General features: G+C 34.8%; 1 protein-coding gene across 10 annotated transcripts in view; it reads left to right on the forward strand.

Annotated features, from left to right (window-relative positions):
- The window catches only part of LOC115453125 (focal adhesion kinase 1), a 244513-nt gene that overhangs the window by 168746 nt on the left and 51137 nt on the right, over window positions 1-24630 (forward strand). The window lies entirely within an intron of this gene.

The following is a 24630-nucleotide window of genomic DNA, read 5'->3' on the forward strand; positions in this document are numbered from 1 at the left end:
CCAATATTATTAAAACATAATTAAAGTATTACACACAAACTATGCAGTTGACGACTCAATTATATTAAAGCCTTTCACATCAAACTGAAATTAACAGCATTTTTTCCGTTAACGGAATTCGGCTCTTCCATTAGTAAAGCGATACTTTGTGTTTGTATTCAATCAAGTAAATTACATCCACTCTAGCTTTTTGTGTAATTAATTTTGGCTTACACTTTCGGGGGTTCGGCTGTACGGTGTTGGTGAACGACTATTTAAAATTAAATGAAATGGAAATCTTTTAGTCCGAAGTTTTAAAACACAGGCCACATCCCTCGGATTTTTCGTTACGTCTATATTTCTCGGTTTTTGTTAACTTTAACGGTGAAGGAAAACATTGTGAGGATTCTCCGTAAGAATTTCGGTGGTATGTGAAATCCACCCGCACTAGGCCAGCGTGGTAGACTATAGTCAAAACCCTCTCAGTAGTAGAGGAGGCCCGTGCTCAGCAGTTGGCAGTATATAATATAGAGCTGTTATAAAATAGTGTGATTAAACTCTACCATTTAGATCTGGTTGCTGGACGCTGGCTCTCATTAGCGTAATTGCCTTTCCTGCATCGGGTTCTTTTTGTCATTTTCTGATTCACTTTGGAGAATATACATGTTACTTCGCGTGTAATTTGTTGAGGGAGTTGTAATTGCTTTGTTAGACGGTGAACGAAAACTATGCGCACAATTTTCCATAAGAATTTTGAAAGTGAAACCTGCATTAAGCCAAGTTGGTGGAAGAAATGCCTAAGCCTTTTTATAAATTATAATATTTTTCAAAATAAATGTTCTTAACGAAATTATTTTTCAAAGATATGTTGTTACTATTTTTTTGTCTTATCTGTATATTTTTTGTTATTCTTTGCATATTCATTCAATATATTATTTAATAGAAGAGCAGGCAGAAAAATCATAACAATATTTAGCAAAAACCATTTCATTGTGTACATTTATTTTGAGAAATATTCATTGAGAAGAATCATGGCTAACTTTAAGTAATAAATTTATGTATAATATGTCTTTATTATAGTGGAAACATACCTCTACTGTAATGTATGTAATAGTTTTTGTTGTAAATATGGTATATGTTCTTAGTAATTAAATAAAGTTAGTAAAAAGATGTTATTGACATGAGTGTTTATTTCGGACTAAAGAGAAGTAACTATGGCAAACAAAATACAATTAGTTCTAAAAATAGAACATATAAAAATAATAAGTCACGACGAAGGTTACAATCTCCAACAGCCGCCCTTAATCGCAGTTGTGACAGAAAACAAAACAAATAAAATAATTAAGTTTCTAAACCTAAGTTAACTACACATCGTTTGTGTGCTAGAGGTCCGAGGGCCTTCGTTAGTACATCAGCAGGCATATCGTTACTTTTTATATATTCTAACTTAACAATATTATTAGATACCTTTTCCCTAATAAAGTGAAACCTAGTATCTATATGCTTCGTCCTGCTGTGGTGTACAGGATTTCGAACAAGATTAATGGCACTTTGGCTGTCAGAAGCTAAGTTAATTGAACAAAGTATACCTGTTATCTCGTATATAAACCGACGTAAGTAACACGCTTCCTTCGTGGCAGACGCTAATGCCATATATTCTGACTCGGCCGAACTTAACGCAACAGTAGGTTGCTTCTTGGATTCCCATGATACTGGACCTCCACTTAACTTGTAAACATAACCGGTGTATGACCTTCTGTCGATTGGACAGTTTGCCCAGTCTGCGTCACAAAAACCCTTTAAAGGTTCTCTATTCTTCCTGTAAACCAATGAATAGTTTAGGGTACCTTTTAGGTATTGCAGAATCCTTTTAGCAGCATTCCAGTGTTCTTTAGTAAAACACGTATTAAATTGACTTAAATAGCTCGTGGCGTAAGCGATGTCTGGTCGTGTGTTTACCGCTAGATACATGAGGCATCCTATTAAGTTTTGATAAGGATAAGACTCACCGACTTGACCATCCATTCTTTTTCCATATTCTTTTTAATTAATGGAGTATCCACGGCCTTACAATCCTTCATATTAAATTTTTCTAATATAGAAAGAATATAATTTCGCTGGTTCAACCTTATACTCTCGGAATCACTTTCAACTTGTAGTCCCAAATAACATTTCAGTATTCCGAGATCTTTTAATGAAAAATATCGACAAATCTTCTCAAAAATTCAAATTCTTGACAGTGTCAAATGTCAAATTAGATTTAAAGAAGACTATTATGTCATCAACAAAATTCCCAATATCATAAGTTCTTTACCATAGAGTTTGGTAGTTTAATTTTGTAAATCCATTTACATGGCATAACCTTTTTTAGGCTTATCTACTAAATTCCATGTATGGAGTTTCATTAAAGAACTATACTCACCAGCCATATTATGGTGCCACTTATCAGCATCATCGGCATGAGTAGCTTCGTAATATGTCGTAGGTTCATTAGAATCTACCATTGACGTATTGTAAGCTTTATAAAAATTTGTTGCTTTTCTATCTCTGGAAGGGTATCTGCGCTCAGGGTGCGATTCCTGTTCCAAATTCGCTGTCTCTTCTTCCACACTAGGCAGCCTTAAGTCAATGAGAGACTCTCGCTCTTCCAGAGTCACTGACTCTTTTGCACTTTCTAGATTTACTGGTAAAGTTGCTTCAGCCGCCGGGCTGATACTCTCATCACAGTCATAGAATTGACAGTCATGATCAAACTCAGAATCAATCTCTTTTGCTCATCAAATAACAATATAGATTCTGACTGTGCGACAGATTGCTTCTGCTTTAGCGCTGTAAAGCAATTTTCAAAAAGGTTGCATCTCTGGATATAATAACTTTTCGTGGGTTAGCAGGGTCCCTAAAAATATAAGTGCCTGGATTTTCAGAATAACCGACGAAAATTGCTTCCTGTGCCTTGACATCTAATTTCTTCCTGTGACACGAAGGTATATGGACTAGAGCTCTACAACCAAATACTTTTAGATGGCTAAGATCACCTTTTCGTCCATACCATTTGTCATAAGGAATTTGTCCACCTAAGGCTCGATGAGGAGACCTATTCTTAAGGTAAATGGCAACTTGGAATGCATCTTCCCAGAATACTTTCGGTAATGAACTTTCAGCTAGCAACGTTCTTGCCTTTTCTGTAACCGAACGATGGGTGCGTTCCGCTACTCCAACTTGCTGAGGACTATAAGGCGTCGTTGTTTGATGTTCAATACCTTTTGAAGCAAGATAATCAACAAACTCTTTATTCACGAACTCCTTACCTCCATCAGTCCTAATTGCTTTAATTGTTTTATCTAACTGATTTTCAACAAAACATTGAAACACACAAAATATATCTTTGACTTCTGTTTTAGAAGAAATAAAATAAGCAAACACTTTTCGCGTATAATCGTCTACTATTGTCAACATATATCTATTTCCTTGAAAAGAAGTTGTAGACACCGGTCCCATCAAATCCATATGGATCAGTTCCAAAGGGGAAGTAGCCCTATTAAACGCTAACCTTTTGAAAGGTTTTCTTGCTTGTTTACCTTCCACGCAAGCGATACAACTAGTTTTATCTACTCCTGTATACTTTATACCTACCTTGTGATTTTTCAGTTGGTTCATGCCTATACGACACAAATGTCCTAACCTCTTATGCCAAATTTGATAACTATCCTGACAACCAGAGTGCACATCTTGTGTCAAAAAATTATCCGCCACATTCTCGGAAACATTTACAGTACCATCTAAAACGTACAGTCCACCACAGGGCGAGGCATGAGCAACAGATTCACCTGTAAAATTAAAAGTATCAGATTTATAAAAGTTACATCCATTTTTATCAAAAACACAAATAAAACCCTTTTCAACAGTTTTATATACAGATAACAAACTAGCTTTCAAATCTGGTATATAAGCAACATCACTAATATTGTTGACCACGTTCTCGGGCGTGTTTATTGAAATATTTCCAATTCCGCAGCACTTAATCTGTTCTCCATTTGCGACAGTAACAGTACCTTGATTCTGTATCGAGATATTCTGAAACCAGTCCCGTCTAGAAGTCATGTGTCTAGTACAACCTGAATCTACATAAATTATGTCCTTTCTTGGGTTTCCAGAAGTATTAAGAGTTGTAAATATCGTATCATTGGTATTTACCGCATTGCCTTTCTCCTTCTTGTTTCTCTGTGGACAGTCTGGTCTCTTATGTCCAGGTGTCTTGCACTCATAACAAACTATATTCTTCTTCATTGACTTAGGCTTCTTCTTCGCATGAAAGACAGAGTCTAATGATGTAGCCACATCTTTGGACATTTCATTAAGCAGTTTTGTTTTCACCAACTCTGTAGTCACGTCTACATTGCAATTTTCTAAAGCCATAATGAGAGGTTCATACCTTGGAGTTAGACCTCCCAAAAGTATTGCAGCAATAGACTTGTCCTCTATGACTACATCAATATCCGCAAGATCCTGTGCGGTTGACATAACTGCGTTAATATATAGTTCAATATTTTTGAACTCTGATAGACTCAACCTGTACAGTCTACGCTCCAAAAATAATCTTCGTCCTATTCCCTTATCTTCAAAGGCTTTTTGCAAACAAGTCCATGCCTCAGATGCAGTTTTCGCACATCTTATATGGGTTATTGCTGCATCTTCTACTGATAAGCATATCTTTGCTAATGCCTTTGCGTCTTTGCGTACCTTTGTAGAGGCAGGGGTTGTGTCTCCATTTGGGTATCCACCGATTGTTTCCCACAGATCCTCATGCATAAGGTAATTGCGCATCTTAAATTTCCATGTAGGATATCCATCTTTATTCCTCAAACATAAAAATGTAAAAAGATGAGCTCGACGACGGGGAATTTTTCACACTCGAAACATCTCCAGATTCATGTGACATTTTCAGACTATTACTATTTCCTAGTCACACAAAAAATATATACAACTTTATTTTACCAAATAACGTAAAAAAAAAAAAACTAAGAACTAAGCGTTCGTGCTGATAACGTGTTGTAAATATGGTATATGTTCTTAGTAATTAAATAAAGTTAGTAAAAAGATGTTATTGACATGAGTGTTTATTTCGGACTAAAGAGAAGTAACTATGGCAAACAAAATACAATTAGTTCTAAAAATAGAACATATAAAAAATAATAAGTCACGACGAAGGTTACAATCTCCAACAGTTTTATTCAGGAATAATGTTTATACAATATCGTCTTATAGATTTGGAAAGAATTAAATGTAACTTCTGTCACACATTATGTCTTGTTGCTAACTTATTGACTACAGCTCAATATGTTATATTTAGTGACGAGTATTATATAATTCAATGGAAACTTCGAACAACCCAAACTTCGACATTAATTAATAACTTTTCACGATTGGTAAGTTAAGATACCCTTTGTTCGTTCTATTTCCACCAAAGTTACAATTGTTTTAAGTTTGTCAGTGATTTATGATCCTGTGAATTGAGACATATTTGGGATACATCCTTATTGAGGATGTGCTTTACATTATGATAGATTGTTCCGACATTCGGGTTTGTAATGTTTTATTTGGATTTCATACATCCATTATGTTTTGTTGAAGTCATTTAAGCAGTCGTTTAGATCAGAAGTTTGACTTCTTGGTTTTATATTAGAGTTAATAGATTCTTTAAGGCACTTATTTCTGCTCCGCCGCACGACCACGAAGGCTGCAAATTTTTTGAAACGTCGGGAGAATATTATAATATAAAAAACCGCGATAAAATCCATAAAATAGTTTTATTTTAATGTCTAATATTCGCGTAAACATAAGAAATAATTATCTCGACTTTTTTCCATACCAAATTGGAGGACGTACAACTCACTTGTTCAAGCATGTTGCAGCAAGGTTTTGAGTTAGTTCTGACAGGAAGGGGATACCGGATTGATATGTATAATTGCGTAGCGGTAGTTTGTGACACATAGATTTAATAATTTTATTCGGGATTAACTCACAACTCCATAGACCTTTATTTTAGGAAGACCTTAACTTTCAAAGGCCACGGATAATGCCAATATTAATTCAATTTACCTTACTTCCTAACTGCTAATATTATGGATCCGAAAGCTTCGGAAAATGTTTAGATGTTTGTTACAATTAAACACAGATACCGCTGAACGGATTTAAATGAAATTTATGGAGATAGACCATGTCCTGGATAAGCATTTAGGCTTCTTTTTAATCCGGTAATTTGTTTCAGTAAGAAATATTTAAATTTTTAAATAGATCGCGCTGGTGACCGCGTTCAAATAGCGCTGGATTTCTATAGAAGGAATTTTGTAGCGCGAAACGCTTTCCACGCAGGCAAAGCCGCAAGCAATCCTTAGTATTCTATACATTAACATGTAAACATTTCCGCAAAACATTGTCAACTTTCTCAAAACCTTCAAAACACAAAGAATATTAATTACTATAAGGAAACGCGTGGGCACAATGACATCGTAGGAATTCCCTGGCTTATTCACCGGTGTCCTTTGGCCGGCTGCCAGCTGGGGTGGACGCGTCATACACTAAAATACTGAGACATAGGCCTTATTAGACACCAGTGTTGCTAATGAGCTTCGTGCTGTCTGGGTAACCGTCGACTTCAATAAACGAATCGCTCAATCGCGGTAATGGACCGGTCAGAATAGTTTATTTTAAATTTGGGATTGTTACTTGAAATCTTCCGTTATTCATAAATCGTTGAAGTATAATCTGAATACCGTTTGAATACATCATATTTCTAGAAAAAATACAGACTCTTACGCAAGAATAGGTTCACCAACCCTGTTAACTAAAGTGGGACTTGACTTTTGAAACGAGACTCTTGGAGCACGTTAGCCCTACCCTGAGCTACTTCTTGTCAGTTTGGCTTGAAGTCACATATAATAAATATGATAAATGTGAATATTTATAAAAATATTAAGATGTTCGTTGAAAGTAAATGTACCGCTGCGCTGAAAGGATATGTATAAAATTTGATATGATACACGAATGACACTGATAAACCATGTTCTCAAGTAACATAGGCTACTTTGTATGACGGTAATTTGCTACCATGGGAAATATTTAAATTTAAATCTGATTTTAAATATATGGCGCTGGTATCGTATAGGTGTAGCATTATAGATCGCTAGTCATTTAGAGATTTTTATAGCCGGAAAGACTTTTCACGCGGGTGAAGCCGCGAGCAACAACTATTATATTATCATATGATGACCGGCTTCTCCAAAAGGAGGTAGATTACTTACTGAAGAGGCCCTTGAATACCAATTGAACTCCCTTATTCGATATAGTCGTTATGGCGATTAGCATAAGTTATACATATTTACTACATTCAACCATAACCTAAATTGTTCGAAATTGCCTCACGTCTATCACAATAGAAAGGAAATATAGTCACTCTACGAAGTGTGGGTGTTCTTACGCCCCTGCCTACCCCTCCTGGGTAAAATACATTTAATCGCACTACACCTAAAGGTTAATGCATAACAATTAAGGAAGCAGCGTGTATAGTTAATTGCAGTGCTTGCGTAAACAGCCACTTTCATTAAGCGAAACTCGAAAGCTTCCCTTCGCGATTTAGTTTTTGCTACGCTGTGGGGATGTAAATGTACAGAATAGGATTTTTTTGTTGTTTTCGAGTTGCATTTTTTATTTGTAGTGTTTTCGAGAACGGTTTAAATATTTATTGTTATTTGCAAATTTTTTGTTGTAACTTTTTTATAATGTAAAATTATGTTTTCCAGTGACTTTTTTTATTGTTAATATTTGTGGAACGTTTTTGTTAGCTATAAAAAGGTATTATTTGCAAAATATTTGTTGTAATTTTTTTTAATATAATATTATATTAATGATTAGGACGAGGCTCGCCTGATGGTAGTTTAAATATTAAAGTGGTGCCACCAGCAAAATACCGCGCTGACCGTATTTTTAGAAGGTATTTGAAATTTATAATAACATTAGAAAAAAATAAACATAATATCTGCAATATGTTATCTTTACTTTGGTTGTTTAAAATAATAATGTGGTATGTCATCAATTTCATAATGGAAATATGACTAAAATTATTTATTCCTCGCATCTCCTCTTAAACTACAGATTGTTTTAATTTGCAATCAACACTATTAAATAGATAATTTATTAAAAAATATTTTGATAGTTTAAAATTTTTGAAAACGGTCTATAACTCAAATTATTAATATTAATAAATCTTTCCATATTCCCGCTGGAACTCATGCACCGTAAATGTATGGAACGAATACTCAAGGCCGCTTGCTTGGAGGAGGGCCTTAAGACATACGTGATAGGCCGGTTCCTACAAGGTTATATAAGGACAATAGTTAAATATAACGGACTAAAAATATACTTTGAGAGTGTTAATGTCTTATTTTAATTCCCAATTGAAATTCCGGCATCATGGTTGGGACATGTCTAAGAATTTAAATTACATTTTAATGAAGAAACGACCGTAATTGATTTATAAGGAATGGATTTTTCGTGATAAGGTTTTAATATATGAAATATCTAATAATAGTTACCTTTTTCAGTACTGTGGGCTTCGCTAATATAGTTAAATATCTGTGGTAACTCCTATGACTGTAGCTAATGCGTCTTTCCACAATCGTGAAGATTAACAGATTTTTTTAAAAAAGTATAGGTATGATATATTCTAGCTCTAAAATACTAGGAAATTATAGCGTCCAGTATTTCATAAAATTCCTATTATTTCCCACGGGAGCAAATTGCCGGAATAAAAACTAGCCCATGTATGAATCTGGGACGTGGAGTACGTGTGTGCCAAATTTCATTCAAATCCGTTTAGCAGTTTCTGTGTTTATTACGAACAAACATCCAAACGTCCAAATATTTTTGCAACCTTTCGCATTATAATAACTTAAAAAATAAGATAAGAATTTAGTTTATTATATTCTTGATCATATGTTTGTGTATTTTTTACTCATTACGCATCCAAAAACAACACACTAATTTTAGTAACATAATTTTTATTATCATAATTTTAATTCCTATCATAAAAACGATAACTTTTAACCCTTCAAGGTGAAACTATAGAAATGAAACCGGTTCAGTAGGTAACCTTGTGTATTTATCTTAGCAGTATAAAACAGACTGTCGATTTATAACATCTGAATGGCTTAAGACGGTTATCCGTTATTTTTAAAAATAGAATATTGACTCATTAATCAAATAAAAAAAAATTACTTCATTTTTCGAATTTGTTTTAAATTATTTTGTCGCAGTAGTCCTTATATAGCAACTGGCTGTTTTTTAAGACGATTGTCCGTTATTTTTAAAAATATAAAAATAATTCATAACACATCGCAATAATCTTCACAGTACAGTACAAATATTTAACATCAAATTCGAAATTTGAATAAAACCTTACCATTTCTAAGCTCCACAATTAACATTCAAACTTTTCAACATATTGGCTATATCCAACCGAACATCAAATAAACTCGAATTCCATCACAACTTCCCTACAGCTTCGACGTATCAATGTGGGCATTTGAATTACGTGGTCGATGTCCAACAGTCAAAGGCTATTGAAATTGTTTGCAAAGGTTTCCGGACGGACCTTTGTGCGAGCATCAGTTGGGGTCGTATTCAATGAGAATAGAGTTGAAATTGATCCTAACTAGAGTTACTATATTTAGGTAGTTAAATTTGAATTTGATCTAATGTTAGAGATATTCAGAAGTCAATATAAAACCCATCTATCTATCCATCTATGATAACATTATTATCCCTGTATTATAAACTGTTGTACTGCTGGACACAGGCCTCCTTGACTTAAGAGAGAGGTTGTGAATCAATCCACCACGTTGACCTAGTGCGGATTGGCAGACTTCACATATCCTTAAAATTCTTACAGAATTTGTCAGTTATGCATGTTTCTTCACGATGTTTCCCTTCACCGTTAAAGCAAGCGATAATTCACAAAGTATAAGCATATAACTTTAGAAAAGTCCGAGGTCCATGCCCTTGGGTTTTGAACCTGCGGACATTTATCTTGGGAAACCTCATCTTTAAGTATCTATGCATGTGTTGCTTATAATTATGACAACATTGAGATTAACAGTGTTGCAAATTGCAACTTATAATTACTAATATTAATATATGCCATTTTGATGTGCTTAAATCTTTCTAATACTAATATTATAAAGAAGAACAATTTGTGAGTTTTGTAGGTATATCTGGAATTACTGAACCAATTTCTAAAATTCTTTCGCTAATAGAAAGCTACATTATTTAAGTAGGTATTATAGGCTACTTCTTGTCAAAACTTGAATAATAAATAAATGTAGAAAGGTATGTAATGTTGTTATTCAAATAGTTACAACTTAAGATTTCTATTGAAATAAATTGTTGTGACCACGCCTTTTTTGAGACAAAATATTTATAGCCATCTTTATATCGTATCATAGCTATTTTGGCAACGACCAAAACGTTAACCCCGAATCCTTGACTTATAAAGCCACCTGCGACCAATAAACAAAACAGTTGCAAAATCACTGCAAACCGAAAATAGAACGAAACTAGTGTTGTGCCAAGATAATAACGTCCTCCTAAACGTACACAAAGGAGATCGCGAGCCAGTCGATTTCCAAACCCGGAACGTCCCTATTGTAAAAGAATCTCTATTTTGGCTCGCTCTCCGATGTTTATACTGCACTTCAGTGGTACTTCGTTAGTGAGAATCGCTGTGATGCCAACAATTGCTTTTTGTGCTGTATTATTGAAGAGATTGTATGGTGTTTCCTTTGTTACTATCAATCTGGTTAGTTTATTATCTGATGTAGTATTTATTTTGCTGTCTTCAATTCAATTTAAGGAATTTATATCAAAAACTGTTAATGTAAAGTTTAATTTACTTCGTTTTAATGTTGTTTTTATCCTATTTCAGATATTTTTTGTCGAACGCTAGTATTTTGATTAACATTTTAGAAAATGTTATTGAGTATTTTAAACAGCTAAAAACAACATTTTCTCGTAGTAGTTACTTCTATATATCACAATTTTTTTTCCCGCGTAAATCCCGGCTTACGAGATTTTTTACAACCACACGAACCCTTCAACAGTAATCGTTATATTTCAGTCAATTTATATAAAACCGTAATGTACTAATAACCTAAACCTTCCTGAAGAATTGCACTATCTTTTAGTAAAAACCGTACAAAAATACGTTCAGTAAATTATGAGAAAATCGATCCCATACAGACAGCTTTTGGGGACTTAGTTTTATAGCATAGATGTTCTTATTTGTATTATTCGTACATTCATGAAATAGCGGCGATAGCCTAGTTGGTTGTGGAACGGACTGCCGTGACGAATGTCCGCAGGTTCAAAACCCAAGGGCACACACCTCTAGCTTTCTAAAATTATGTGTGTATTCTTTGTGAATTATCGCTTGCTTTAACGGTAACGAAAAACATCGTGAGGAAACCTGCACACCTGAGATGTTCTTTATAGGAATTTTTAATGTGTTTGAAGACTATCAATCCGCACTAGGCCAGCGTGGTGGAATAAGGCCTAATCGCTCTCAGTAGTAGAGGAGAATCATGCCCAACAGTGGGACAGTATATAATACATGATGTTTACTTGACCTTTGACGACCTGTATCGATCAGTACTGTAAAGGAAAAGAGCTACAAATTCCAGGATAAATCTATTAGACCATTTATGTTACCAAAATAAACGGTCAACGTAAACCAACAAACGGTACAGCGTTTAACACCTCTGTTGGGTCAATATGTGGATTTCTCTCTGTTTGTTGTATTTCCTGCTTTATTTGTTATATCTCTGTTGTAATTTTGTTTTTATACAACTAATGGTGAGCAGATTGATCGCCTGATAGTAAACTTCATGCCTGTCGATGACCTGGACTTCGAATTATATGTATCTAGCATTGTACTAACGTAGTCGCTTTAGAATTTTGATCTTATGCAGCTATTTCATTACATCTATTACGTGTGAAATGAGGTGACGAAATACAAAATCTCTCGAATTAATGGTGATCAAATGAGTATGATCTACATTTACTAGTAATAAGATATATTTTATATCCACCAGGATAGAGATCACCGTACACAAGGTGTTAAAACCCGCCGTAATGGCTCACGTACGTGTCACGTTCTGTGATCAGCCTATATATATCCGGTGCCAACAGGCCGGCATAATTGTCTCAACTGTCGAGGGGTAATCATCTCTCGTCAGTCGACATTCTATCTGACCCCAATCCACTTACCATCAGGTCACTTTTTGCCATACACGTATAATTTGTTTTTTAAAGCTTAAATATTGTACATACATACATACATTTACATACATAACATCACGCATTTATCCCCGAAGGGGTATGCAGAGGCGCAATTAGGGCACCCACTTTTCGCCAAGTATGTTCCGTCCCATGATGTGATAGGGGGCGAGCCTATCGCCATATCGGGCACAAATTCCAGACTCCGGGCTGATACTGAGCAGAAATACCCAAATATCACTTTGTCCGACCCGGGATTCGAACCCAGGACCTCAGAGCGCTATTGTACCGGACATGCAATACAACTACGCCACCGAGGTAGTCAGTCAGTTAAATATTGTGATACAGTTAATTGCAACTACTATGACTGAATCACATTGCTTGCACTGCTTGGCAAAAATTCGCTGCGACCCGGACCGACTCTTGCGTACGAAATCTGCCGAGTTTTTAATCTTGCATAAGCATCAGTGCTCTCAATTCCCCGTCCTTCGCATCTCATCGCTCTTTATTTACGGTCGCTAAAATAAACTGAGCTACATTTTCACATTCCGTTTAGCGTTTGATAATTCGCGATCAGATTGTTCGACAGAACAATATGTCAAATTAGATTGAATAACTTGTTATTTAAAATTCTATTCATACAGGCGAAAGTTTGTAAAGTTGTTTCTAATTAAAAACTGAAATTGCGGCATGGATTTGCATGAATAATTCTCGAAATATGCACATTAGGACTTTTACTTTTTACGGGAAATGGCTTTGATATATTGCAAATTAGGTCCTTCTGGAAATCTGAGGGGCCTATTTTCAGCTGTACACCCTGTAGCTGATGATATTAATAACTTTAGGTTTTTCTGCTCCAGAACATGAGTCATGAATTATGGAATCTAACTGAAGATTTATTTTCTTTATTATTTAACACAATCAAGGATCCAGGATTTACGGTTGATAACCAATAAAACTTCAAAAGGAAACGTGACAACCCTAATATTAAATCCAGAAATGCAATCGACACCCCTATTCCATCGACCCACTGCCGTGTTTACACTTGTTTCACAACCGTTACGCGTGTTGAGAGCGTCGATGTTTCCATGTTTACATGCACTCGTATCATTAGCGATTTCGCGAACTGGGACGCGATGGAGTTTGAAACTGTTTCGGGATTTGTTATGCAATAATATGCCTTGAGTTGGGGTAAAAGCCAAAGAGGAAATTCTAGTAGTAAGTTATGTGCCTTGACTTTAAATACTGATGAAGAGCTGTGGATTGTCCACCTCATAAAAGGAATAGTAATTAAAATATTTAAGGGAATTAATGCTACGAAAATCGTATACTATTAATCAATAAATGTTTGGTAATTCAATTGCGATTATTTCTTTAATGTTTGTTACTTTCCTTGCTTATAAACTAGTTCTATTAGTTGCCTTTTTAACACAAAGAATGCTTAAGGCAGGACGTTGACAATTTTCTATATCAATTTCGGTCGTATGTGATTGTTAAGTTAAGTTAAGTTAAGTGATTACATTGTCACTTGTGTTTACCATTATTAATGATTCAAATTGTAGACAGTGTGACTACTGGACTTAATAAGACTTAACATCTCATGTCTTAGGATGACGAGCGCAGTGGAATAGCAAATAATACTTTGTAATTCAAGGTTTTGAATGATGTTGCTACTGTTTATGGATAGGTATGTAGTATGTAATATCGCCATTCAAAGCAAAAAAAATAACACTGGAACTTAAAACAATGGAACCTGTTTAAGGTTAAATCATCATTTCTCCGTTATTAAAAATTATTTTCCCAATTTCGACATCTTCAACATCGTTTACTACTAATTGTTTACCGTTTCCATGCCGTGTATTTACATCACTTACGAATATCCACAATGGAAAAAAGTACATTACGTCCAGGAAGCAATCAGCGGAATCAGTTTCTCTCCGCTTGATTGATGAACGTCGTCCGTCAACCTCGGCCTGTCACAAATGGCTGTCCATGATGCACGAGAGGTTATGATTAGCAAATACGTAAATCGTTATTAGATGGCGGTGTATGCTTTGAGGTTATTAAATGTAATGATACCATGAATACCTCGGTGGCGTAGTTGTAATTGTACATGGTACAAGTCCTGGGTTCGAATCCCGGGTCGGGCCAAAATAATTGTGACTGAATTTTTCCATCTTAAAAATTACACGGTCGCAGCTCGGACTCAGGAAGTTGGCGGTGTGATAACCCCGTACCTCGGAAAGCACGTAAAGCCGTTGGTCCTGCGCCTGATCTCTCTCCGGTAATGTCGGCTTGCCGTCTCACCGAACTATGAGAGTGAAGGAACAGAGAGTGCACCTGTGTATTGCGCACTTGTGCAGTATAATGTATCTTGCGTACCTGGGTGATCTCCGTTGAGATTGGTCGCCGTGGTCGAAATTCGACTAGGAGGATGTTATGGTTATGGTTAATGATGCCAGTTCTTTATATTCCGATGAATTGGGCGTAGGCCTACTCTACTAAGAGAATTAATTACTAGTCAGGTGCAGCGAAGCCACTTTGCCGAAATACGATAAATAAAGAAAATTTAGGCCTCATTCCAGGCTGGCCTAGTGCGAATGCAAAATACCTTCGAAATAGTTATATAAAATTGTATGTATGTGAATTTCCTCACATTGTTTTCCTTCATTATTAAACCGAGTAATATTTCCCATGTCGTGATGAAGTTTCGGAGCTTATATCGTATCAATATCTTTTGTTCTTTTAAACAATTTCCCCATTATATTCTCAAGCTTACCAACAAATTGTTACCACACACAGATCCTTCCAAACCTTTCTAGGGAAGATACCATTGCCACCCAACAAAAACGCAACGTTTTCAGAATAATAATGATCGTCATTTATTTTCAATTGCACTTTTCGGAAGACATTAAATAGTAATTATTTTTGTATGATTGTACTCCAGTCGTTGCCAAATGAATAAATGTCAGGGTTTTGGTGGTAAATAGACGGCCGGTCGCCTTCGACGTAATATAATTATATTATCGACAAATTGTGACGCTAATTATGGATTTTAAATCAAGGAATTGGATAATTTTTGTTGGATTTGTATGATTCAATGTTGTTACAATTAATGTAAATAAATTATGGCGTATATTACGTTCATAATATTATTTCCGTGTTACAAAAACCTATACATTTAATATAATTTTGTCAACGTCAGTTGGAGATTTATTTTGATTAGACATTTCATTGGGACAGAGAAGTGATTTCAAAGAATAATTTAGATTTTATTTCATCTTCGATAACGACTATAGAGTACGGAGCCAAAGATCTAGTATTATATTGTTACATCGAACAAAATAAATATCACTAAAAATAATTTTAATTATACGCGCCCTAATGCCACTACAAGGTAATCTAAGAGAATTCTTCGCAGCGACATCACACTTTCAGTCAGATATACACTCACGTACACACCATATTCGCACTAAACTACAAAATGATCAAAAATTCATAAAATTAAAACCGGGATTTTTTGGTAAAAATATCCGTCATTCTTCGAGGATTTTTGGCACAACGTTAGCAGAGGCAAAGACGAGTATGTGGTTTCATTTAGTAACGCAATGTCAAAATGACCCTGTATGTACAAAATTAAATAAAACTTTATTGATTTAATATGAATACAGTTCTCATTTATTTGAATGCGGAATATCAGCACATTAATAATATTAGTAGGTATATTTAAGTCCTTATTGTGCGTTGCGTTTGGTTGAAACCGCCATCCGGCCATTGTGTTCAACGGAGACCTCGATTCAAATAGGGCCTTTTTTCTTCAGCGGAAAACATTTTTTATAACAAACGACATTATAAAGGGTATTTTGGGAGCGAAGGGAACCCGTCTCAAACCGTTTATGGCGCTGTGGCTTTTCGAAATTTGGGTTTGATTGTGAAAAGGTTTTTCGGGTTTTAATCTTTCCTTTTGATCGTTTAAGCGATTATTTGGATTTGTGAATGAATGAATAATGAAAAAAATATTTTTAACACCACTAGGTCGTATTGTTTCATTTGTAAATACAAAACTGTTCGCATTCCGCGCCGTGATAAAATCCGTAAATAGTTTTATTTCAATCTCTTCTCTTTTATTATGTTTTTGAATATTCCTTATCAAATTTACTGTCTGATCTTATTTCTCTGATTATTAATTTCTCACAATAAACAAATCATAACTGGTACATAATAATTGTCCTCAATAGCAAAATATACTTAATTTGACAGTTATACGCAAAATAACACCGGTATTCCGGTTCGGTATTTTTTTCCGGTCGTTCCGTAATTTAACGAGTGCGTTGGCTCTCATTACGCGACGCGAAGGTCGGCCATTTTGGCGCCAGCTGTTTCTGTGATGCTCGTCAAAATTCAGCAAAACCTTTTGAACAGCCGTGGTGTTGCTTTGGGCGCACGTGTTGTTAATACCTGACGTAATGACACATAAACCGGAATATTTTAGAATACATTCGTTCACGGAAAAATAAAAAAAGGGAAAAAAATATACGCTCTCTTTATTTGTGTTATTTTTTATAACCTCTCGTTAATTATACCTCGCTTTGTAACTCAAAGCGGAGAAAGTCTAGTTGGGTGTGGAACGGACTGCCGAGACGAATGTTCGCAGGTTCAAATCCAAAAGGCACACACCTCTGACTTTTCTAAAAAATTATGTGTATTCTTTGTGAATTATCGCTTGCTCTAAAGGGTGAAGGAAAACATCCTGTGGTAACTTGCATACCTGAGACGTTCTCTATAGGAATTTCGAGGGTGTGTGAAGTCTACCAAACCGCACTAGGCTAGCGTGGTGGACTAAGACCTAATCTCTCAGTAGTAGAGAAGGCCGGTGCCCAACCGTGGGAAAGTATATGGGCTGATATTATTATTATTGTAATTTACGTGCCTTAGAGTACTCTATGAGAATTCCGCGAAGTCTACCACGCAGGATAAAGGCCTAAACCCACAGTAGCAGAGGAGGCCTTTACTCAGCACCGCGCAATGTTCACAGGGATATTATCATAATCTTGTTAGTACTATACTGTACGCGTAGTTAAAGGTTGATCACCCTCGCCTAGGACATTAGCATCAAGTCCTAGGTGATTGACATTAGGTGAATCACTCGCTATTGAATGCTTTGTTGGACAATGAATCATTGTGATGGCCTATATTTTAGTTACTATTTTTAATGACGTAGTTATTGTTTATGATTGTAAACAATGGTTTAAATAACTGAACTTTAATAGCGCTTGTAAGCTATGTATTAATATTGAACTGACTTTTTGTTATTGCTTTGAATGACGAAACGAGCTTGCCGTTCGCCTGATGGTAAGCGATACTACCGCCCATAAACAGTAGAAACACCATCCAACACCTTGAATTAAAAAGTATTGTTTTGTATTCTGCGCTCGCCATCCAGAGACATGAGATGTTAAATCTTACTATGGCTATTAGGGGAATAGCCAATCTCCTTCGGAGCCAGTTTTGATTTTCGTTTTAAAAAAAATAAAAATAATAATAATAAAAAAAATATTCCAAATTTAACAGCATAGCGCGGTTTTTTATTTTTCTGGACAGATTATACGGTCTGTATGCATATTCTGTATATTTTGGATCTATAGGGTTGAGGCTATTCCGTTCTTACTACTTCAACTGCAACTCCTAAACAAGAAACGTCAGGCATTTTTCATTAAATCATTCCTTTCTTTTAATGTCTTGGTCTGATACCGTTGTTTCCTATTTATTTTATTGTTCATTTTATTATATTTCCATTCAAAAACCTAGTAGTAAGAATAACAAGTAAGTAAATAATATAGAAACAAAATTAATTATAAATATTTATCTAATTGTTGTAATACATATAGAAAATATTACTTATAAAATTATTTCGTAAGATAAAAGACTCGCTAAACATAATTTTTATTAACATGAGTGACAAAGTTAGAATAAATTAAATTCTCAAAGGAAGTAAAAGGTTTAAAAATGGAACTTGACTTCCAGTTTTATAACGGCTGTAAAGATAAAGCTGTCTATAATTTAGATGTTGAATAAAGGTCACTTTATAAGTTTGGAACCGGTTATAATGAGTTTCTTGTGGAGTTTTTACTTGTCTACAGACTTCGCGGCGTCGTGGTTGACAAGTTTGCTTGATAATGATAGGTCATGGGTTCCACAAATAGTTGCCTCAGATATTTTTTAACCGACTTTAAAAAGCAGGAGGTTATGAATCAGACTTGTTTTTTGTTGTTTTTTTACCTCCCTCCCTGCTCTGCTACCTACCTATTAATGAATCGATTTTAAAAAAATGTATTTGGAAGAATATACCTACAAATTGGTCCCAAAGATTTATTTTTCAAAATCGCTTCAGTATTTGTATACAGTAATTTTCGAGAATCGGTTATTATTTGAAACTTCTTCAGCATCATTGTTATTGGACATGCAACTTTATGATATTCGAATGATTAATAACGAACGTATCTTCTTAAATCAATTCAGTTTTTTGACCTCTGCGTCGCATCCATTACGTCATATAATGTTAATTAATATAATAATCAGCTAAACAAATAAACCCTGGTTTTTATTTGTTCAACTTGCATAATTGTAAAATGTAGGTAGATATTGTAACTTTGATTTTTCGGATGACCAACACCTCAGTCCACCCCGTGACCACGAAAGTTGCAGTCTTCGAAATGTCGGATATCGGATTGATCGCGATAAAATCCGTAAAATAGTTTAATTTTATATCTAACATTCGCGTAAACAATAGAAAACATTAAATAAACTCTGGGTTACGAACTTATATCCTGAAGCATCGAACCCAGATACTCACAAAAAAGTCTAAATGTATTGCTACTAGACCGCGAGGTTAATATGTTAATACTATCGGATATTAATTCATAAATGGTATTTTGTTATCGCATTTCATTCAAGCAGAGAAGGAATTCACCAAATACTATATATTGAGGAAATGTCTCAAATTTATTCATATGGCTCATCGTAGTTTCATTAAAAATGAGTCAAATTCTAAGATCTGTGAACAGGAAAAATGTCCTTTATTCACAAATCTGACATGATAGTAGATTTTAAGTTTACAATTACACAACACATGTGATTATTTTTTACACTGTTTACAATTTGAATTGTTCGCCGTTTTAACCGACTTCAAAAAATGGAGAAGGTTTTCAATTCGACTTTCGTTTTGTTGTTTTGTTATCTCGGAACTCAGTCATTTAGTAAACGATTTGGAAAAACCGACTTTTATTTGAAAAAGATATACTTCCAGATTAGGCCCATAGATTTTTTTTGAATCGGTTCAGTATTTTGGTTATTATTAGTAATGTATCAGTGAACTGTGGCTAGACCTTGAATTCGATGCCCAGGTTATATAAATAGGGGACCGGACAAATTTTCAGAAGGCGTTTTAAATTGATCATTGTGGATATAAATAGCCAAGAAAAATAGTATTTTGCACAAATAAAGCTTAAAAAGTACATAAAACCATGCCTAATTGTTAAATACCTATAATTCCCGCGCAAACGCTACATTATGTCATTTCGTCTCGTGTGACGTCATACGTGGATAAAGCAACTTGACAAGTCTTGTCATTTGAACAGTGATTCAATAATGCCAGATTAGGGTTATTTACCCTAGATTTAGGGTAAAACTGAATCAGCAGGGTATTTTTTATGGTAATTTTTGGGGTAATTCTACGAGTTAAGGTATTAAAGCTATTGTTTCACGGTATTGTAATAAATATTGAGCTTAGAGAAAGATGTTCCCTACAAAAATTGTAGGCCATGAAACAATTATAATTTTTATTCAATACAATTTTCGTGTACAGCTAGTTGTTCCTAATAAAATGAGATAATTAAATTAATAATTATTGTAGTGGAAGTGAAGAAAGAAGTGGCGTCTGCATAGATAAGGATATAGAAAAAAACTACCGAATTATTTATGATTGGTTTAAGGGTAAAATTTTAAATTCCAAATAATCCTGGGGTAAAGAGAAATTATGATCTGGCAACACTGCATAGACCGTGTTAATCTCAGGCAATCTCAGGTTACTGTGTAACAACCAGAATTCTATATAAATAAATATTCTATTCTATATCATGTGGCAGCTAAAACATAAATAAATACATCTCATAACCATAACATCCCTGGGTGTACAAATGATTTAATTAATTGAAATATTCATCGATTTATTTTAAACCGAAACACTATTTTTTATTTACTTATATCAAAGTGATCCTCACAGAACTAAATCGGTGAGTCTGCAGACATTCCGTCGTAGGTTCGTCTTGCTAACTGCAACCACTTTATTCGTATATCTGCTTTTCGTGTTACATCAATAAATAATTTGTTTGGTAAAGAAATAGAAGTATTATTACATTCAGGTACGACGCACCAATGATATTTTTTGCGGTCCATTATGATTAACGATTAAACAATCTGTAAACGTTAAGCTGGAAGATAGTAACAACGTCCCGTATAAATTAATATTAATTATTAGAGCAGTTCTGTGTCAAAAAACACCTTTAAAGCATTAAAATAACACAACGCGGTATGACATCCAGATGACGTCTGTTTGTTTACATTTTACCCACGTGTGACGTCATGCGCCGTGATTGGTGTTTCATTTGCCGTAAAGAATAGACTAAAAATATTATAATTATTGTATTTTATTTATTGATTTAAAAATACAAATCACAATTCTTTTACAAAACCAAATATGAGATAATATTTTTAATATTACAAACTTTACTTTAAACTGAATTTCAGATTTTTTGGTAATATCTGTCCGGTCCCCTATTTATGTCAATTGGTAGATCGTTGTGAAATTTGTGATCGTGTCGATAGATGATGTTTGATCCTCTGCTTATGTCTCCTGATAAAAGGGGTAAGCTTACATTATGTAAGGTTTATAGGTTTTTTATTTCTTGGGCCAGAGCTGCCCGGTTACGGGGTAGTATTATCTGTATAACATGAGAAATCGACATAAAATCTCTATTGGTCTTAGTTCTAGTGCTTTTAAAGTCCTAAAACTATTATTTTTTGCTTACAAATAGTGCTATCGCCTTGTCAACTAATATTTGTATTCCGAATATTAAAAACTGTACATACTGTTTGATATTCTCTATAAATTGTGTCATATGATTCATGTTTGATTATAATCTGCAAATGTTACACTTACTATATCCATCGGTAGCTTTTCACTACTGTTTACGGGCTGTCGTGCCAAATAATCAAAGTGCTTGCGTGTCTGCTTATGTACTAAAAATCTTCAAAAAGGATATAAAATTGATTTCACATCCATCAGAATACCTGATGGCTGACTCACAATGGTGGTATCAGTAATGCACCGTGCCGCGCTTGGTTCCACTTCCTGCTATTCACACGCTGCTTGCTTCCTGCGATGGCCAAATTGGACACGCCGCTCTGTCTTTATTACGTAAGCTATATCGGAATAAAAGTCAGTGTATACTTTTTGGATTGGCATCCATTTGGAGAGGCATACGTTTAACAGTGAATAGTGATATGCTGATTGATTGATGTCCTTTTTGGCGATAAATAGCTTACAAGTTCATCCCAGTGGTCTATTTTATGGCAAATTTCATCCAAATTTATCCAGCAGTTTCTGCTTTTTCTTCTAACGTTTTAAAATATCCAAATATTCGCAGACTTTTAAAATTCTAAACCCATCAGAAAGATGTTATGCTTTAAATTGTTATTAATTTTAAACAAGGTTTTAGGTCCAAGTTGAACTTAATCTCAAAGTAAACATACATTAATAGATCAAAAAGTATTTAAGGCGATACCTCAAGGTCCATTTTCATACATTTTGTTTCACCTTAATCTGGGTAACTAAACAAGTATTGGCAAGTAAAGAATTTAAATTCACGTCTAGTTAGTGATTAGTTCTCGCAGTTGAAAGAAAAACGTAAAAATAATTAATAATCATGGATATTTCTGCCTTTAAAATTTCGTCATATTAAATTTAGACGTGAATTTAAATTCTTTACTTGCCAATACTTGTTTAGTTACCCAGATTAAAGGTGAAACAAAATGTATGAAAATGGACCTTGAGGTATCGCCTTAATTGTCTCTCATTTTAGAATGACAAATTCCTTAATGACGCGACTGACATTCATGAGATCGCAATCACGCTGTAAGTAGCATGTTACCCAGATTTTGAATTACAAATGACTGGGAAACATCTTTTCCTTATACGGTATTATCGTATTATTTTTCCCTGTCATCCGGTATTGAACTTACAATGAAATCTCCTATCATTCTTTGAGATAGGTTTTCTTCGTATATGAACAATAAAAATAGCCTTTTCCTTGAAAAAGGAGGTACTTGAACGTACAAAGGACTCAAGGATGATGTACGTTTACTCACAAAATCACATGTAATCAACTAAAAATGACTTAAAAATATTGACCAAATCTCGTATTACAAATGATGCACGTACGCCTATGGGCTGAACTAATTTGTACCTTGTATAGTTTATTTACTGAGTTGATATTAGTTTGGGCTATAAAACAATATTGTTATACTACAGTGAAATGGCAAAATCGTTTATAAAATTAACAATTGAAACTATTTTACGAAACAATAAACCGCGAATTTTTGTCATGAACTCATCAAGCTCACTTCGCAATTTCTCGATAAGCAACATTAGCATATCCTGCCACGTCCTGTTATGCAGGAGGACGCTTCCTGCTCTCCTGTTTAATATGCCGTGCTATCCTGCTACATCCGATAAGCACCCATTATGTCTACAATCTTTTACATCTCCCAGTAACTCTTTTTCTTTCGTTTTATAGCTGGTTTTGCATAAGCGTCATGCAGAACGTTGATATATGCTTCCTTAGCCTGTTTTATTAGGTAATCAATAGATACGTGTTAAAAATATAATTTAACTACTATTCTACTACTTAAATTTTTTTTTGTTTTCAAAATCGGCTAATATTTATCATTTTCAGCATACCTAATGAGGATTGTATATTTTTCGCTTTAAATCTCTTCACTGTCAATTAAGATCGTCATTAAGGTCTTTAATCGCGGTCGTGGTGGTAACAATGATGGTCGTAAAAGTTATTGTTAGGAAAACAATTATTCTAATGATTACTGAAGGTCCTGTTGTTCATCGATTTGTTTAATTGAACAACTATTTAGTCACTAGCTTTTGCTCGCGGCTCCGCCCGCGTTATAAAGTTTTTCAAGCTAAAGTTTTCCGTTATAAAAATAGTAGTTTCCCGGGAGCCTATGTTCTTCCCAGGGTCTCAAACTGTCTCCATACCAAATTTCATCTTAATACGTTGGGTAGTTTTTGAGTCTTTTTAAGTGAAACAATCCCGTCATACATCATTGTTGCATAACTTTAACCGTTTACGCAGCGCAGGCAACGGAAGCTCTCAAAACTCATAATTTTCCCCGTTTTTGCAACATGTTTCATTACTGCTCCGCTCCTATTGGTCATAGCGTGATGATATATAGCCTATAGCACTCCAGGAACAAAGGGCTATCCAACACAAAAAGATTTTTTCAGTTCAAACCGGTAGTTCCTGAGATTAGCCATTACTGCTCCGCACCTATTGGTCATAGCGTGATGATATATAGCTTATAGCGGTCCACAAATAAAGGGCTATCCAACACAAAACGAATTTTTTGGTTGAAACTGGTAGTTCCTAAGATTAGCCATTACTGCTCCGCTCCTATTGGTCATAGCGTGATGATATATAACTTTGAGCACTCCACAAACAAAGGACTATTCAACACAAAAATATGTTTTCAGTTCGAATCGGTAGTTCCTGAGATTAGCCATTACTGCTCCGCTCCTATTGGGTATAGCGTGATGATATATAGCCTATAGCACTCCACGAACATAGGGCTATCCAACGCAAAAAGATTTTTTCAGTTTGGACCGGTAGTTCCTGAGATTAGCCATTACTGCCCCGCTCCTATTGGGTATAGCGTGATGATATATAGCCTATAGCACTCCACGAACAAAGGGCTATCCAACGTAAAAAGAATTTTTCGGTTTGGACCGGTAGTTCCTGAGATTAGCGCGTTCAAACAAACAAACAAACAAACAAACAAACAAACTCTTCAGCTTTATATAATAGTATAGAAGTATAGATTGTGACAGCGGAAATATGAGTGCCCATTGAGGTCAAATTGATTCGTTCAATTGATGGTATCTTTTATGTTTTGAAACGATTGCTACACTATTCAAAGAATACATCACGTTTAACATAAATTCTAACAATTTACGGCTAATTTATTCACTGTCAA

This window comes from Manduca sexta, chromosome 4 (genome assembly GCF_014839805.1).
Source record: "Manduca sexta isolate Smith_Timp_Sample1 chromosome 4, JHU_Msex_v1.0, whole genome shotgun sequence".
Lineage (NCBI taxonomy): Eukaryota > Metazoa > Arthropoda > Insecta > Lepidoptera > Sphingidae > Manduca > Manduca sexta.